The sequence below is a fragment of the Triturus cristatus genome, chromosome 7 (assembly GCF_964204655.1).
Source record: "Triturus cristatus chromosome 7, aTriCri1.1, whole genome shotgun sequence".
Taxonomy (NCBI): Eukaryota; Metazoa; Chordata; class Amphibia; order Caudata; family Salamandridae; genus Triturus; species Triturus cristatus.
The window spans coordinates 1,027,072,038-1,027,089,170 of NC_140590.1; the positions used below are offsets into that span (position 1 = coordinate 1,027,072,038).

The window sequence follows — 17,133 nt, forward strand, 5'->3', positions numbered from 1 at the left end:
CTTCGCCTTCTTCCAGCTAGGGGGTACCAATTTGTTTGTCAGAGAGGCATTGATCACGTTTACCATTGGTGCGAGAATGGTAGGTGCTACCTGCTTTAACATTTTTACTGGGGCGGGGTCCGACGGTGAGCCACTTTTGAGTGAATGGAGGATGGGGGACAGAATGTCCGGGCTTATGGGGGCGAGTATGTCAAGTCCCGTGTTGAGGTTGTTGACCTGCATTACGGACAGCGATGAGGGGTCCATAGGGGAGAGGGGCGGAAGTTGCTGTAGAATATTTTGTATCTTTTGATCAAAGAACGTAGCCAACTTATCACAGTGGTTGTCCGAAGGATCAGTCGAGCCTGTGGGTTCTGGTGTTTTTAGAAGTTGTTTTACGATTTGGAAAGTCTCCCTAGATGAGCAGGATGCCGCACTGATTTTCTCTTGGAAAAAAGCGGTTTGGGCAATTTTCAGGGCTTTTTTATAGTTAAGAATGGACAATCTATAGTCCTTCTTGCTATTAGGGTCGAAGTCTTTCCGCCACACTCTTTCGGTCCTTTTACAGAGCTTCTTCAGATGGCGAGTCTCCTAGGTGAACCATGGGGAGGAAGGAAGTTTTTTTACGGGAGGTCAAATATGGTTTTTTAGGAAGGATCGAAATGGATATTAAGATCCCCTAAAATTATCATGTTGGATAAAGTGCTAGACATGGCCGTAGAAAATTCCAGAAGGGAGCTACAGAATTGGCCCAGAGGCCCTGGTGGGCGGTAGATGAGGACTCCTGAGAGGGAGTTACATGGGGACAGTTGAATGCTAAAGTGTACATTTTCACAATCCAATAGGGGACTATCGTGAAATCTACATGGAAATTGGTCCTTGTGGATAATAGCAATCCCTCCTCCCCTTCCCTTCGCTCGGTCCAAGTGTTGCAGGAGGTAGCCCTGAGGTAGCGCCTGTACAATATCGTAGTCTGAGTCTGGGGTGAGCCATGTTTCAGTGAGAAACAGAATCTCAAGTTGCTCCTCTTCTAGTAGCATATGGATTTCCTGCGCATGTTTGGGCAGAGATCTGCAATTTAACAAACCATTTTAGTGATTGTCAGGGGTGCTTGGTTCTTCAAAGCAGGAGTAAGTTTGAATGGGCAATGAGGGCAGTGGGCACACGAGCTCTCACCTTTAAGGATATTAGTACAGGAAGGCTGTAGGGGCTGGTTCAGTTGGAGCAGGGAGTCTCTGGAGTATGACAACCTTACTTGAGTAGAGAGGTCCAGAGTCCCTGGCCCTAGGCTCGTCCTGGCGCGGACGGGCGCAGACGGGCTTGCCTTAGGCGCGCTGACGGCGCGCCCGCTGCGCTCGTCCGCTGCGCTTCCGCCAAAGGCACATATTTATTAGTAGGGGAAGGGCGCTGATGGGGGGTGTGGCCTCGAAGGGGCGTGGCCTCGGTGCACGCCGTCAATGGCCTCGGTCAATGTTTGTTTTTGCCAGAGTCCGCGATCAGCGATAAGATCCGCTGTGCGGGTTGCCAAAGTAAGGGTTCCAGTCCTAGGAACTGCCCAAGATGAGGTAGGTTTTTAAAAGCACAATCAAATAACAAGTGACACTCAAATGTTTAAAATATACGAGTCCGCTCCCGGCTTCCGCCTCAGGAGTACTGTTCTCTCTAAGCATCTTGTAAGGAGGTCTGGATGCACTCAGATGGTCTCTGTAAATGAAATGGCAGTTTGGAAAGTAAGATGTTTCTAAAATGGTGGCTAAGATGCAATTTTGAAAAAAGACAAGAAATCATTGGTTGTTTGACAACCTTCTACACTGAAAGGTAGGGTGTATATTTCTGTTTTTTAAACGTATGATTCTTATTGGTTAACAAAAACTGATTGCAAGGAACATTATATATGATAAGCTGATATGTTGAAAAGTCAAGCACACTTGCTGTCTTGATTAGAAACATTGTGTGTGCTGAACTTGTGACCTGTGTGCTCAGTACAGTGTTCCATGACCTGTTTCTATGGTAACGGGCAGAAGGCAGATAGGGAGGAAGGGTTGAAGTTTATGTCATTTGGAAAGGGTTGAAATGTGTAACCAATAGAAATGTGTGTTTGCTTTTGAATTTATGTGGGAAGGAATGTGATTTGATGTTTACATGTATATGTGTCGAAAATGAGAGGGAAACGTTGCCATTCTTTGGTTCTGCTGACAGGTGCACAGTGCAGAGATTCTGTATAAGAAAATCTGGTGTGTGACTGATATCTGGTGTGTGACTGATATACTTCTTAATCTATAAAACAACTTGAAAGGTGAGTTATTTAATTGTGAGGGGATGTATGTAGACTATTTTGATTGTAATCAGACTAATGTATTTCTCCTCCTAAAGTGTAGGGAGTCCTTTTTTTCTCTACACTCTTATTGACAGTGTGTGTGCATGTAGAAACCATTCTGTGATAAGCATTTGTGTTTTTCATGTGTTTGCAGACAGATAACTGTGCAGTTTTTATATTTTGGTAGAATTAGAAACCAGTCATTGTTTATGAATTTGTGAAATGAGATGTTTCTGCACTAAAATGTAGTACTCCTTGTAGATGAAGAAATGTGTTTTGGTATAGTGCTAGGCATAGTGTTGTTTGTCTAGAATCACACAGTGAGTCTGTGTGCATTTGGGAACCACTGTGAGAGAAGCATTTGGTAACATCGTGTATTTGCTGACAGATAACTCTTTTAAAACCTGTCATGTTGTCAAGTTTTAGTAGCATTAGAAGCCAGTCTTTGCTTATGCATTGATAAAATAAGTCATGCTTTGACACTAATGTGCTGTACTTTAATATGTAGATTGTGTGTAGTCCCCTTACCCCTTGCACAGTAGTGAATGAGTTTTGGTAAGCTGCTAGGGATAGTGTTGCTTGTCTAGAATCACACTGTGAGTCTGTGTGCATTTGGGAACCACTGTGAGAGAAGCATTTGGTAACATCATGTATTTGCTGACAGATAACTCTTTTAAAACCTGTCATGTTGTCAAGTTTTAGTAGCATTAGAAGCCAGTCTTTGCTTATGCATTGATAAAATGAGTCGGCATTGACACGAAAGTGCAGTACTGAAATATGTAGATTGTGTTCAGTCCCCTTACCCCTTCCACAGTAGTGAATGAGTTTTGGTAAGCTGCTAGGGATAGTGTTGCTTGTCTAGAATCACACTGTGAGTCTGTGTGCATTTGGGAACCACTGTGAGAGAAGCATTTGGTAACGGTGTGTATTTGCTGACAGATAATTGTTTTAAAACCTGTCATGTTGTCAAGTTTTAGTAGATTTAGAAGCCAGGTTTTGCTTATGCTTTGATTAAATGAGTCAGGCTTTGACCCAAAAGTGCAGTCCTGAAATATGTAGATTGTGTGCAGTTCTCTTATCAGTTCCACAGTAGTGAATGATTTTTGGTAAACTCCTAGGTATAGTGGTTGTTTTCTAGAATCACACTGTGAGTCTGTATGCATTTGGGAACCACTGTGAGAGAAGCATTTGGTAACATCGTGTATTTTTTAGCAGATAACTCTTTTAAAACCTGTCATGTTGTCAAGTTTTAGTAGCATTAGAAGCCAGTCTTTGCTTATGCGTTGATTAAATGAGTCATGCTTTGACACTAATGTGCTGTACTTAAATATGTAGATTGTGTGCAGTACCATTACCTCTTCTAGACTAGTGAATGAGTTTTGGTAAACTGCTAGGGGTAGTGTTGCTTGTCTAAAACCACACTGTGAGTCTGTGTACATTTGGGTAAGGATTGTGAGAGAAGCATTTGGTAACATAGTGTATTTGACGACAGATAACTGTTTTAAAATCGGTCATGTTGTCAAGTTTTAGTAGCTTTAGAAGCTATTCTTTGCTTATGCATTGATAAAATGAGTCAGGGTTTGACACTAAAGTGCAGTACCATGTACTATTCTCTTCACTGTGCCAGAACTGAAAATTTAAAAGTTTTACCCAGGCACTAACCTAGCAGTAGTCTGATGATTTAGTCAGTTTCCAAGTACTCATGTTGTGAACCATACATTACCACATAAATTGCTTCAAATGTCTATGCAGTATGCATGCAGTCTTCTAACATACTATACACTTGTCTTTCACATTTTCAATTCACTAGTCAGTATCCATACACTTCCAGGAAACACCCTGTAACTCCCTTTGCAGTCCTCTAGTGACCCATTCAGCACCATGTACTAATCCATTCTCTGTGCCAAAACACAAAAACTTATAAATTCACCAAGATACTATCTTTGCAGTACTCTAATCATTCAGTCAGTGCCTAAGTATTCATGCACTGAGCCAGGCCTTAGCACATGGACTGCTTCAAACCCCTATCCACTATGTATGCCTTCTTCTAACCACCTAGACACTTGTCTTTCACACTTTCAATTCCCTAGTCAGTATCCATACAGTCCAGCAAACATCCTGTCACTCCCTTTGCACTCCTCTAGTGACCCATTCAGTACCAAGTACTAATCCATTCCCTGTGCGAAAAGCCTACCACTTATAAATTCACCTAGGCACTCTCCTTGCTGTACTCTAATCATTCAGTCAGTACCCAAGTACTCATGCAGTGAGCCAGGCCTTAGCACATGGACTGCTTTAAATGCCTATCCAGTATGGATGCAGTCCTCTAATCACCTACACAGTTGTCTTTCACACCTTCAATTCCCTAGTTAGTATTCATACACTTCTAGAAAACACCCTGTCACTCACCCAGTGTGTCTCCTTATAGTACTGTAATCATTTAGTCAGTTAGCATGTAGTCTTTTAGTGAGGTAGGCTTTAGGGCATGAACTGCTTCAATGTAGTATGCACTATGCATGTAGTGTTTTAACGATCGTCACACTTGTGGTTCAGGGCTATAGTTTCTTAGTCAGTTTTTATATAAAATGTGTTTGTACAGTAATGGAATAGTATACATTTGAAAGTTATTCATATACATTTATTTGTGATTCTTTTTTACAGATACAGAACAGGAGTGTTTCTCATCTGTTTGCACTCTTCTCGTGCAAGATTGTTTGGATGAAGGGTCCTTAGGTGTTTCATAAAACTTGCCGTGCCGCACGAGTATTTTTTGTTAGGATCCCCTCGCAACAGAACTCTTTTGCAAATCTTGAACGTGACGAAGGTGGCATTGGTCTTTGTTTGCCCTCGAGAAAAGTAAAAAAATTTCCACACCACTGAAGGAAAACGTTGTGGGCGTGGTGCATCCTCCAAAAATTCATTCTTAGATTCGGTGAATATTTTAAAGCGACAACATTTACAGTTTTTGTAAGTTAAACGTATAAAATCTTGTTAGCTGTATGCATTTTATATATCTGTGATTTGTATCTTGTTTTATTTTGTTTAGAATAGCATGTTGGGGTTTTTTTTAACAATCTTTGAGATTGTTTTTTTTTTGCCCGCTGTTAAGTGATGAGTACGATTGAAATCACTATTTTTAGTGAAATTTAATATATTCTGAGAACAGCAAAAAAGGCAAAAAAATAACTTTTGTGGAAATTATGCTGTGTTGTAAAAAATGTATTATTACATGTTATAATTATTTTTTCCTTTTCTTTCACAGATCCAAATTTTAAAATAAGCAATTTTTATGAATTTAGATTGGAATGAAAATGTATTTTTTATTCCTATTACTGTGAAGGTAAGTTTAACTAAGTCTCAATATGCAGAATGAGGAGGTCTGCAAGAAGCTGCAAAGTTGAAACATGTTTCTAAACACACTCTGTTCATACCTATGTAGTTTTGAAATCTGACCATTATCAGATATCATGTGACCTGCAAAAAAAGAGATTTGAGGGGTTCATATTATTTCCCATTTTAGCTATTGAAGGACCGCAAATATTTCAATCATTCTTCTTTGAACATCTTTGCAGACAAAACTCTGTGCTTACCTTTTATCATTCGCAAGGAATTTTAAAAACGGAAATATGTCACTTTTTGTAACATAGTTATTGTGTAAGATACTCTTTCATATTTACAAAGAGAGGCAAAGGCTCTCTGCACTTTTTATACTCCATGTAAATACAACCTCATCATGCAGACCACTTTGTGTTGAAAGGGTGTTCTATAAGTGTTGTTGTGCATGATTGCACTTAATATTCAAAGAACAAGACACATGTCTAGATTTATCAGAAATCATAAATCTCGATATGTGTGTTAATGCTGCACCATTCTAAAATTGGTGTAGGAAAGCACAACAAGGAGAATTGTTTTAATTTCTCCACATTTTCATATCTTCAATGCATGCTGAAATGTTCAGCATACATTGAAGGAGAAAAATGCATTTTCTCATTGTTTTTGTGCAGGAAGGTGTGTCTTCCTGTAGAAAAACAAAGAGCACATGACAGAGATATCCTTGTACTATGGTGCAAGGGTGCCTGTGTTACCACATGGCTGCAGTTTAAGCAGCCGTGCAGAGAGAAGCATAGATTTGCAACATATTTATGTACATATGTTGCATCCCTGTGCTTCGGACGTACTACAGCACACTGCAGTTAAAGAGGTTAGTGTGTGATGCTGCAGCACATCCTCATAGTTCTGCACTTATACATTCACCATACGCTACTAATGCATTCATTCACTCAATTACGTACTACACATACATTCATCTAAACTTTCACACACTACAATGAAATTTAGCTTTTTTTTAAACCAGGAAAGTTAGTTCTTACAAGAACTTTTTTTTTTTATCTTTCTTCTATCTTTTATCTTTTTTTTTTATCTTTCTTCTTTTATATAAAAAACTAGCAAATGTGACTTTCTTGCCGGCGGCAGATCAGAATGATCGACTGCTCACCGCAGCACAAAGTCGCATTGCACTTAGTGCAGAGCACTTTTAAATATTGAAATTGAGGACGGATGTCCAAATTTTGGGCTGATGGATGCACTCTTGAGGTGCTCGGCTGTGATGAGGTGGAAGGCGCAGGAGCAGGAGTGTTTCTCATCCGTTTGCACTCTTGTCGTGCAAGATTGTTTGGATGAAGGGTCCTCAGGTGCTTTATCATACTTGCCGTGCCGCACGAGTATTTCTTGTTAGGATCCCCTCGCGACAGCACTCTTTTGCAAATCTTGCACGTGACCAAGGTGGCATTGGTCTTATTCTGAACCTCGGGAAAAGTAAAAAATTGCCACACCACTGAAGAAAAACGTTCTTTGGGTGGTGCCTCCACCAAAAATTCATCCTCAGATGAGTGAGGAGATGCAGGTGATGCCTGCTGCCCTGAAGCCATTTTTAGTTGAAAAAAGTTGGAGCTAAGTGTAAACTTAGTCTAAAAAATCTTCTTCTCTGCAAAGAGATGCTCCTCCAAAGAAGGTGAAAGAAGAATGATTGAATTGGGTGGGGTCTTTCAATACTTAAAACAGGAAGTGTAATGAACCAATCAAATCTCTTTTTTTGCAGGTCACATGTGATCCACGCACCCTGCACTTACGCAGCACGCACCCAGCGCGCATCCGCGAAATTGAATTAAAAAAAATTATAGGATTAGATGTAAAAATAGATTAGTTTTAAGACTAGTTTAGAGTTTGTCTTCAATTAATATTCACATGAAATACATATATATATGTTTTTTTAAATGTTAAATATTTCGCGGGATCCGCGCACCTACCGCGTCATAGACGCAGATGACGCATCGCGGACGCGCGTAAGCGTCGCGTTACGTACATCGAACGTGTCGCTTATAGGCTGGGAGTCGCGTACCGGTCGCATTGCGATTGCGCACTAAACACGTACCCAACGCATACCATGCGCGGATGCTAACGCGTAGGGATCGAGAACGGTGCGCATAGGGTGCGCGGATCCAAAAACATTGCAAAAAATATATATAAAATAAAGTTTTGAACATATAGTTAAAAAAATATTTTTAAAAATATACAAAAATATGTTTGAAAACCCCAATAAAAACAAATAATATTTTTTAATTTTTAAAATAATTAATTAAAAAAATAATTTAAAGAATGATGATAAAAAAGAATTTTAAAAAAACATAAATTAATGAAATTGACACACTGAATTTGAAAAATATAGAAATCCTATCAAAATCATTAAACATGATATCTTTAGAGATAAGTTATAGATAGGAATTAGCATTTAAAAAACCTTTGAAATTCACTGAAAAAAACATAGGTTTCATGCACGTTATAGTTAGGAATTCGCATTTAAAAAACCTTTGAAATTCACTGAAAAAACCAAAGGTTTCAGGGGCGTTATAGTTAGGAATTGGCATTTAAAAAACCTTAGAAATTCACTGAAAAAACCATAGGTTTCAGGGGTGTTATAGTTAGCTGGACATTTCCCTCGTACAAAACCCTAGAAATTCCCCTGTTATAGTTAGTTCAGCTAACTATGACTTGCGCCCCCGCAATGCACTGCTGATGACGTCACATATTACATCACTCATGACATGGTCAGTGACATCACTGATGACATCTCAAATGACATCACTGGTGACATCACTCATGACATCATCCATGTGATATATTAGTGCATCTTCTCACACCCTAATTTAACCTTTGATACACCGACTCAAAATTTCAGACTACCATTTTGAAAACCATAGATACTTCAATACCAATAACTTCATACCCACTCGTTAACTCTTAGGTCTACATATACCTCCACTCACTCACCTGTACAGTCACTCATACTTACAGTCACTCCGTACAAGACTATCATATGCATTTTTACACCTATATAGACACTCACACACCGCCAATCATCCATTGAGGTACTGACACACCTAGTCAGTCGTGCAAGTAATTAAACACAGTCGAATTTACTCACCTATACAGTTAAACACACTCAAGTTCACTTACTCATAAAAATAGTACCACATTCTTACGCTCTTATACAATCATTGATACAAGCACACACTCATCCATACAGCCACTCTCACAATCACACACTCTCACATATACCCACTTATATACTCTTACACACATATATACTGCCTTTCACATATGTAGTTAGTCACACATGTACCACTGAGATATACATTCAATCCCTAACACACCCATACATACACTCACCCAACCATACAGTTCATCACAGATGCACTCTTAAAACGATGCACCCATAGAATCACCCACTCACACATCTATGCATAGAGTCACACACACCGTACCCACACAAACACTCAGGCACTCATACAGATACTCAGACAACCAATCAATAACCCATATAGACACTCATATAGGTATTCACAAAACCATGCAGCCACTTATACACCTACACACAGACACATACAGACATTCACACAGTTTAGTCACTAGTCTGCAGTAAGATACATTTAATGACTCACTTATAGAGTCAGTTACGCACCTAGAAAATCATCCATTCACACACTTGTACACCCACTCATTCTTCCACAGGTTCTTTCACTAAAAATATATAAAACATTATTTAAACTTTACAGAAACACTCAGTCACTGGATGATGTCATCAGTGATGTCATTTGAAATGTCATGAGTGATGTAATATGGGACGTCATCAGCAGTGGATTGCGGGGGCGCAAGTTATAGTTAGCTGAACTAACTATAACAGGGGCATTTCTAGGGTTTTGTATGAGGGAAATGTCCAGCTAACTATAACACCCCTGAAACCTATGGTTTTTTAAGTGAATTTCTAAGGTTTTTTAAATGCCAATTCCTAACTATAACGCCCCTGAAACCTTTGGTTTTTTCAGTGAATATATATTTGGCATAGTGAGCCGTGATGGTGTTAAACTGCATGCAAAATGGATCGGAACCGGTATGTGAGTGGTGGTTAAAGTGCTCAGTGTAAACGAAACGGTCGATAAACAAACAGAACGGACTACTTACAGGTCAGTGTAACTGATCTGATCAAGTTTCCATTGCTGTAAACGAAAATCAAAGTATCATTAATGTCTAGGGATCACAAGCGTGGAATCACCTTACAAAATAACGAGGCGGTGGTATATACCGACTTACTGCAAATCAGGAGTGAAGGATTAAAGAAAATGCCGGGTGTCCGCAAACACTGGTATCTGCGTTTTGATGGCCGCGGTGGGGAAGACTGAAAGGAAAATAAAAGTGCGGATAAATGAACACAAGTCCAACATAAGAACTAGAAACGAGAAGTCCAACATTGCTGTGCATTTTATCGAACAAAAACATAATATTGCGCAATTAAAATACATGGTACTTGAAATTATCCAAAAACGAGAGGGAAGAGACAATAACAAGCAATTACTGCAGCGAGAAATGTCATGGATTTATCGACTACAGTCAATGAAGCCCCTTTGGGCTGAATGATAGAATTGAATTTAGCTGCTTTTTATAATCTATTCTGATCACGTTTCTAGTGGCTTACTGATGCTGTACCCTCTTGTATATTTGGCCTATGCAAATGAATATGTTACTTACCACCGGCAGTACGTTATACACAACACCATTAACCTTACTTTTTTCCACCTTAATATGGCCGTCGTTTTAGTCTGTCATCTATGTTTATTTAGCCCACCTGATCGTCTTAACCAGTCATGATTCTTATTTAACCCCACACGTCACCTGACCCCGCACCGCGGCAATCAAAACGCAGATACCAGTGTTTGCGGACACCCGGCATTTTCTTTAAGCCTTCACTCCTGATTTGCAGTAAGTCGGTATACCACCGCCTCGTTATTTTGTAAGGTGATTCCACGCTTGTGATCCCTAGACATTAATGATACTTTGATTTTAGTTTACAGCAATGGAAACTTGATCAGATAAGTAGTAAGTAGTCCGTTCTGTTTGTTTATCGACCGTTTCGTTTACACTGAGCACTTTAACCACCACTCACATACCGGTTCCGATCCGTTTTGCATGCAGTTTAACACCATCACGGCTCACTATGCCATGAAACCTGTGTATTTGATGACATGTTCAGTACAATGTTTATAGCTATATCCTTTTTGTTTTTTTAGAGCTCCTAGAGAAAGGGCTAGCAAGCCGTAAGGAGATTGTATATACATATATGATGATGAATACGGCTAATCGTAATTGAAGCTTTACTCAGATATGATAATAATATCAAGAAACTGTTAAAAATAAACCTAAGTAACATTTAAAGAACACTTATAAGGAGTCTTCTTTTTCTGGAGGAACCAATGGTGTGCCCCATGCAGGGATGCATTCATACTTTATGTATGCACAACCAATTTATAATCATAAAAGTGCAAGCGCAAACAATACATACTTCAGAAAACACGTTTTACCCATGCATATTAAAAACAATGTAAGACTACATCTTCTCAGAGCAGAGTATGAGGGAGTGGATAAGCATCTAGTGCAACTAAAATACAGTACATAATGGCAAATGTATTTGAGACAAATCTAAAAAAGCATAAGGCAGTGCAGATTTTAAAAAGGACACTCCAGCATGGCAAACTTCTTCCATATTTAAAAGTTGTAAAAAACACAGGGAGCAGGTCTACATTACCTAAAATTACGCTGCCTCAGCAATGGAAATACAAAAAGCTTTGAATAAATACGAATAAAAACCATTGAAAAAGACAAAGTGCAAGAAGGATTTGGTTGAGTGCCTGTTGCAAGGGCAAATACAGATAGAGGGAGGCCCTGTCATATTGGCCCATACGAAAACGCAATCGAGAGCATACAACCTCCAATCAAAAAAGTGTCAGCAAGGCTCTATCCCAGTGCCTTTTCTGCTCTAGTCAAATAATACTCAAAGCCAGGTGATCTTGTGTGACACCTTTTAGTCAAGAAAGCTGATTTCATGGAACTGTGGGGCATATGTATCAAGCAAATTTTTAGTCGCAAACGCTGCGATTCGCAAAATACAGCGTTTGCGATTAAAAATTCGCAAAACGGGATGTATGAGCCACATCCCAACGCAAATTTAAGGAATCGCTAATTTAGCGATTTCTTAAGTTTGCGTAGGCATTTAAGAAATCGCAAATAGCGATTTCTTAAATGAAATGTAACACACACCAAAGGATTGCGATTAATCCTTAAGAAATCGCAAATTACCACCAACTACTAGTTGGTGTTAATTTGCGATTTCTCTTAAAAATGCATGTTTTGTAATTTTACAAAGTGCCACGTGACGCACATACATGCCCTTAGGGCATGTGTGTGCGCCATATGACCACACATGCTAATTTCAGGGGTGTATCAGGGTGTCATCTTGACACCCTTGCACCTTTGAAATTATTCTCAAATAGCGATTAGCAAATTGCGATTCGCTATTTGAGAATTACTTCCCATTCATTCCTATGGGTCTCCTGGCCCATAGAAATGAATGGGCAGGTATTCCTTAATTGCGATTTCGCAATTTGCTAATCGCAATTAAGGAATTTTAAGAAATCGCAAAAAGTTTGCAATTTTTTAAATACATCACGTTTTGCAATTCTCAAATAGCGATTCCTTAAAAATCGCTATTTGAGAATCGCAAATGGTGATGTTGATACATATGCCCCTGTGTGATTTACTTATCCTAGTAAGATGAGGAAAGAGCTGAATCAGCCTTAAATTTTCTAAAGCTCCTTCGACATATGAGAGTCAAGGTATCTTATCACATTGTAGGCAGTCGCTTAATAATAGAACAATGAAGACTTTGGTATTCTGCCATATCAAGAGCCACAGTGAAAGGGAATCAAAAGGATTGGCGAGGAACTCACCACATTGCTTAACACCTCTATCACCGCTGCAACTTCTCCCTAAGCCTGGAAACACGCCGAAGTCAGACCACTATTCAAAAAACCCTCGCCCATCCCAGCAAACTCAAAAACTACTAGCCTATCTCCTAGCTCCCATTCCCAGCCAAGGTACTGGGAAAGACTATCAATAGGCAACTCGCAGCACACCTCGAGCAGAACCAGCTACTTGCCATCGCCCGATCCGGTTTCTGCAGCAATCATAGCACAGAGACCGCCCTGATCGCAGCCAGCGATGACATCCAAACACTCCTAGACTGAGGAGAAACAGCAGCCCTGATCCTCCTCGACCTTTCTGCTACCTTCAAAACTGTATCCCACCACACGCTGATCGAAAGACTCTATCACATCAGCATCCAAGGGGATGCGCTCAGATGGCTCACCTCCTTCCTCAATCCTCAACAGAAGGACACAGAGGGTCCGCCTAAGTCCTTTTGCCTCCGAACCCAAGGATAATATCTGCATTGTCCCTCAGGGCTCATCCCTCAGCCCTACTCTTTTAAAAACATACCCCCGGCCAAAATCATCATATCTTATGATCTCAACATGTTTTCCTACGCAGACGACAGACACCCAACTCATCAAGCGTCGTCGACTAGATGAAGAACAAGTGCCTGAAACTGAACACAGACAAGATCTTCGGCAACAACAGCAAAACCTGGAACAACTCCTGGTGGCCCTACGACCAGCAACCATACCCACCAACCACGCCAGAAACTTTCGAATCATCATTGATAACAACCTCACCACGAAGTCACAGATCTTCAAGTGGATGCTCCTGCACACGAGATGCACCGTGACACGGGCTCTCATCTCCAGCCAACTGGATTATTGCAACGCTCTCTAAGTAGGAATCGCCAAACACCTCCAACAGAGACTTCAAACCATGCAGAATGCCGCAGCTAAACTTGTCCTCGAACTCCCCCGATGAACCCACATCACACCACATCCCAGGCAACTCCACTGGCTCCCGGTACAGAAAATATGCCAATTCAAGATGCTGAACCACACACAGAAGGCTCTACACAACCAAAGACCCAGCTACCTTAACCACCGCCTGAACTTCCACCTACTGTCGAGAAGAATATGCTCTGCCTCCCGTTCACTTGCCCATATGTCCTGCATCCACCGAAGCAGAAGTGGAGGTCGCTTCTCCTACAACACAGCAAAGACGAGGGACAGCTTCCCCATGCAGCTTCGGACCATCACTTCTCTTCTGGCATTCCGAAGGGCCCTCAAGATCTGGCTCTTCGGATGAACCTCTAGTGACTGCAAGGGCCCGGATATCCTATCGGGTGATTAGCAACACTATATGAATTTTGATTCCTTGTGGCATACATAGCTAGTTCTAGAAAGAGGTAGACACAGTAGGCGGCGAAGTCCGCAATTCTCCTCCACTTCCAAAATGCCAGTGTCTGCATACCCCAGACTCCCGCTCCCACTGGTACACATTGCAAATTGTAAATTTCAGTCATGGGAAGAAGAGGTCGGGGAAGAAGAAGCCATGGGAAGAAAACTGCCAGTTGCCAATGAGATGTTAAAAAGAGCGCCCACCGACTGCCTATATTTTTGGCTGCAGTTGGAAAAGTTTCTGCTCTACAAATATGAAGAGTCATGAACTATCCCCTAAAGCAGGATAGGCGATTGCCAATGATGCTAATAGTTCTCAAGGTTTTTTGCGTGGAGCTGTGTGACGGGCACACCATACTTTGAGATTTAGAAAAGTTGGCCTCCGGATCTAGGTCAGTCATAAAGTATGAAAAGGCATCCACCAGACGTTCTAGGTTCCTGGGAGCACACACTATCAAGTCTTGTCTAATTCGCAAAAAGGAGAGCTGGAATCGTCTTGCAGTTGATTCTGGAAACATCTGGGGCACTCTGAACCAAACGATTATTCAAATTTTTTTATATAAAGAAAATAAAATCAGGGCCATAATGCAACCCTGACAGACTCCACGTGCAAACCTGAAAGAGGGAGAATATTCACCTTAAGGTCCAAAACGAACCCTAGCCTCCAAATTCCTGTGTATGTCAGAGAGAAAATACACCAAAGGGGCATCGAGACCCAGATCCTAAAATATTTTCAACAATTATGATTGGTTTACCCGATTAAATGCACAGGATAAATCCATGAAGGCCAGAATTAAGGTAAATGTTTAGCAACAACATGTTTGGCCAAAAGTGAAGATTAAAACATTGCTCCACAGTACAAAGCCCCTCACGGCATGTGTTGGACCTGGCTGTTTTTGCAGGGTTATCCTCATACTTTTTGCCTTCTTCCTCCTTTTTTTTCTGACCTGTTTTTATTGCCTTTAGGACTCTGGGCACTTTACCACTGCTAACCAGTGCTAAAGTGCTCTCTATCGAAATTGTATTGATGATTGGTTTATCCATGATTGACATATTCAATTTACCAGTTGGTCCTTAGTGAAGTGCACCAGGTGTGCCCAGGGCCTGCAAAGCAAACGCAAGGAGTTGATGGACAGAGTGCTGAAACTTTTCAGTCACTCACTAGTCACAGATCTAGGTTGAATCCATCATCGTTCTTTAGCTCACTTCGCCACCTCAGTTCATATGCAAATCAGTCTTGACCCTGTGCCTCATGGGAACAGTCCAGCCCGAACTGCAAAGCCAGGTCTTCCCTGAACCGGAAAAAAAGTATCCTGGGTCAGGTTTCGGGGTAACACCCCTCTTCAGCCAGGCTAGCTTGAATCCAGTGAGAAAGTGAGCAAGGGACCCACGTCTGGGCATACCCTGCCAACTTAGGGCGAACAAAGCAAATGCAAGGAGATGATGGACGGAGTGCTGAAAATTTTCAGTCACTTACTAGTCACAGATCTGGGTTGAATCCATCATCGTTCTTTAGCTCACTTCGCCACCTCAGTTCAGACCCAGCTATATGCAAATCAGTCTTGACCCTGTGCCTCATTGGAACAGTCCAGCCCGAACTGCCAAGCCAGGTCTTCCCTGAACCAGAAAAAAAGCATCCTGGGACCTGTTTCGGGGTAACACCCCTCTTCAGCCAGGCTAGCTTGAATCCAGTGAGAAAGTGAGCAAGGAACCGACGTCTGGGCATACCCTGCCAACTTAGGGCGAACAAAGCAAACGCAAGGAGATGATGGACGGAGTGCTGAAACTTTTCAGTCACTCACTAGTCACAGATCTGGGTTGAATCCATCATCGTTCTTTAGCTCACTTCGCTACCACAGTTAAGACCCAGCTATATGCAAATCAGTCTTGACCCTGTGCCTCATGGGAACAGTCCATCCCGAACTGCCAAGCCAGGTCTTCCCTGAACCGGAAGAAAAGCATCCTGGGACCAGATTCGGGGTAACACCCCTCTTCAGCCAGGCTAGCTTAAATGCAGTGAGAAAGTGAGCAAGGGACCCACGTTTGGGCATACCCTACCAACTTAGGGCGAACAAAGCAAATGCAAGGAGATGATGGACGGAGTGCTGAAACTTTTCAGTCACTCACTAGTCACAGATCTGGGTTGAATCCATCATCGTTCTTTAGCTCACTTCGCCACCTCAGTTCAGACCCAGCTATATGCAAATCAGTCTTCACCCTGTGCCTCATGGGAACAGTCCAGCCTGAACTGCCAAGCCAGGTCTTCCCTGAACCGGAAAAAAAGCATCCTGGGACCGGTTTCGGGGTAACACCCCTCTTCAGCCAGGCTAGCTTGAAACCAGTGAGAAAGTGAGCAAGGGACCCACGTCTGGGCATACCCTGCCAACTTAGGGCGAACAAAGCAAACGCAAGGAGATGATGGACGGAGTCACTCACCAGTCACAGGCCCAGGGCCTGTAAATCAAATGCTGCTAGTGAACCTGCAGCACTGATTGTGCCAACCACATGAGTAGCCCTGCAAACATGTCTCAGACCTGCCACTGCAGTATCTTTGAGTTCAGTTTTAAAATGCCATGTCAATCTGGCAAGTGCAGCCACTTGCCAGGCCCAAAGCTTCTCTTTTACTACATGTAAAGTACACCAAAGGTAGGCCCAAGGTCGCCCCAAGGGCAGGGTGCAGAGTATTTAAAAGGTAAGACACATACTGATGTGTTTTAAATGCCCTGATAGTGAAATACTACTAATTTAGTTGTTCACTATTGCAAAGCTTATCATTGGAGCTGCCTTGTAACCTCTTACAAGTGTAACTTCCAACTGGGAAGAGATGGAGATTTGGAGTTTGGGGTCTCTGAACTCACATTTCAAAGTTACATCTTTTAGGTAAGTTATTTTTAGATTGTGTTTGAAAATGCCATTTTAAAAAGGTGGGCATTTTCTTGCTTTACCATTCTGGACTCTGCCTGCCGGTGGAATCCACGTCTGAGGGAGGGTGACAGTTAGGATGTTTGTGCATTCAATCTAGACAGTCACGCAAAGAGAGCTGGGGTGAGCCCTGCATATCGTGATGACACATCACCAGGCTAATGGGACCTTCCTGAGGTAGAGTGGTGGGAG

The 17,133-nt window shown here is 41.6% G+C and overlaps 1 long non-coding RNA gene across 1 annotated transcript in view; it reads right to left on the bottom strand.

Annotated features, from left to right (window-relative positions):
- Window positions 1-17,133, bottom strand: part of LOC146811050 (uncharacterized) — a 53,355-nt gene that overhangs the window by 10,911 nt on the left and 25,311 nt on the right. Inside the window, exon 2 of the long non-coding RNA XR_014965771.1 lies at window positions 9,944-10,028. This is a non-coding gene — a long non-coding RNA (uncharacterized LOC146811050). The remainder of the gene's footprint in view (window positions 1-9,943; window positions 10,029-17,133) is intronic.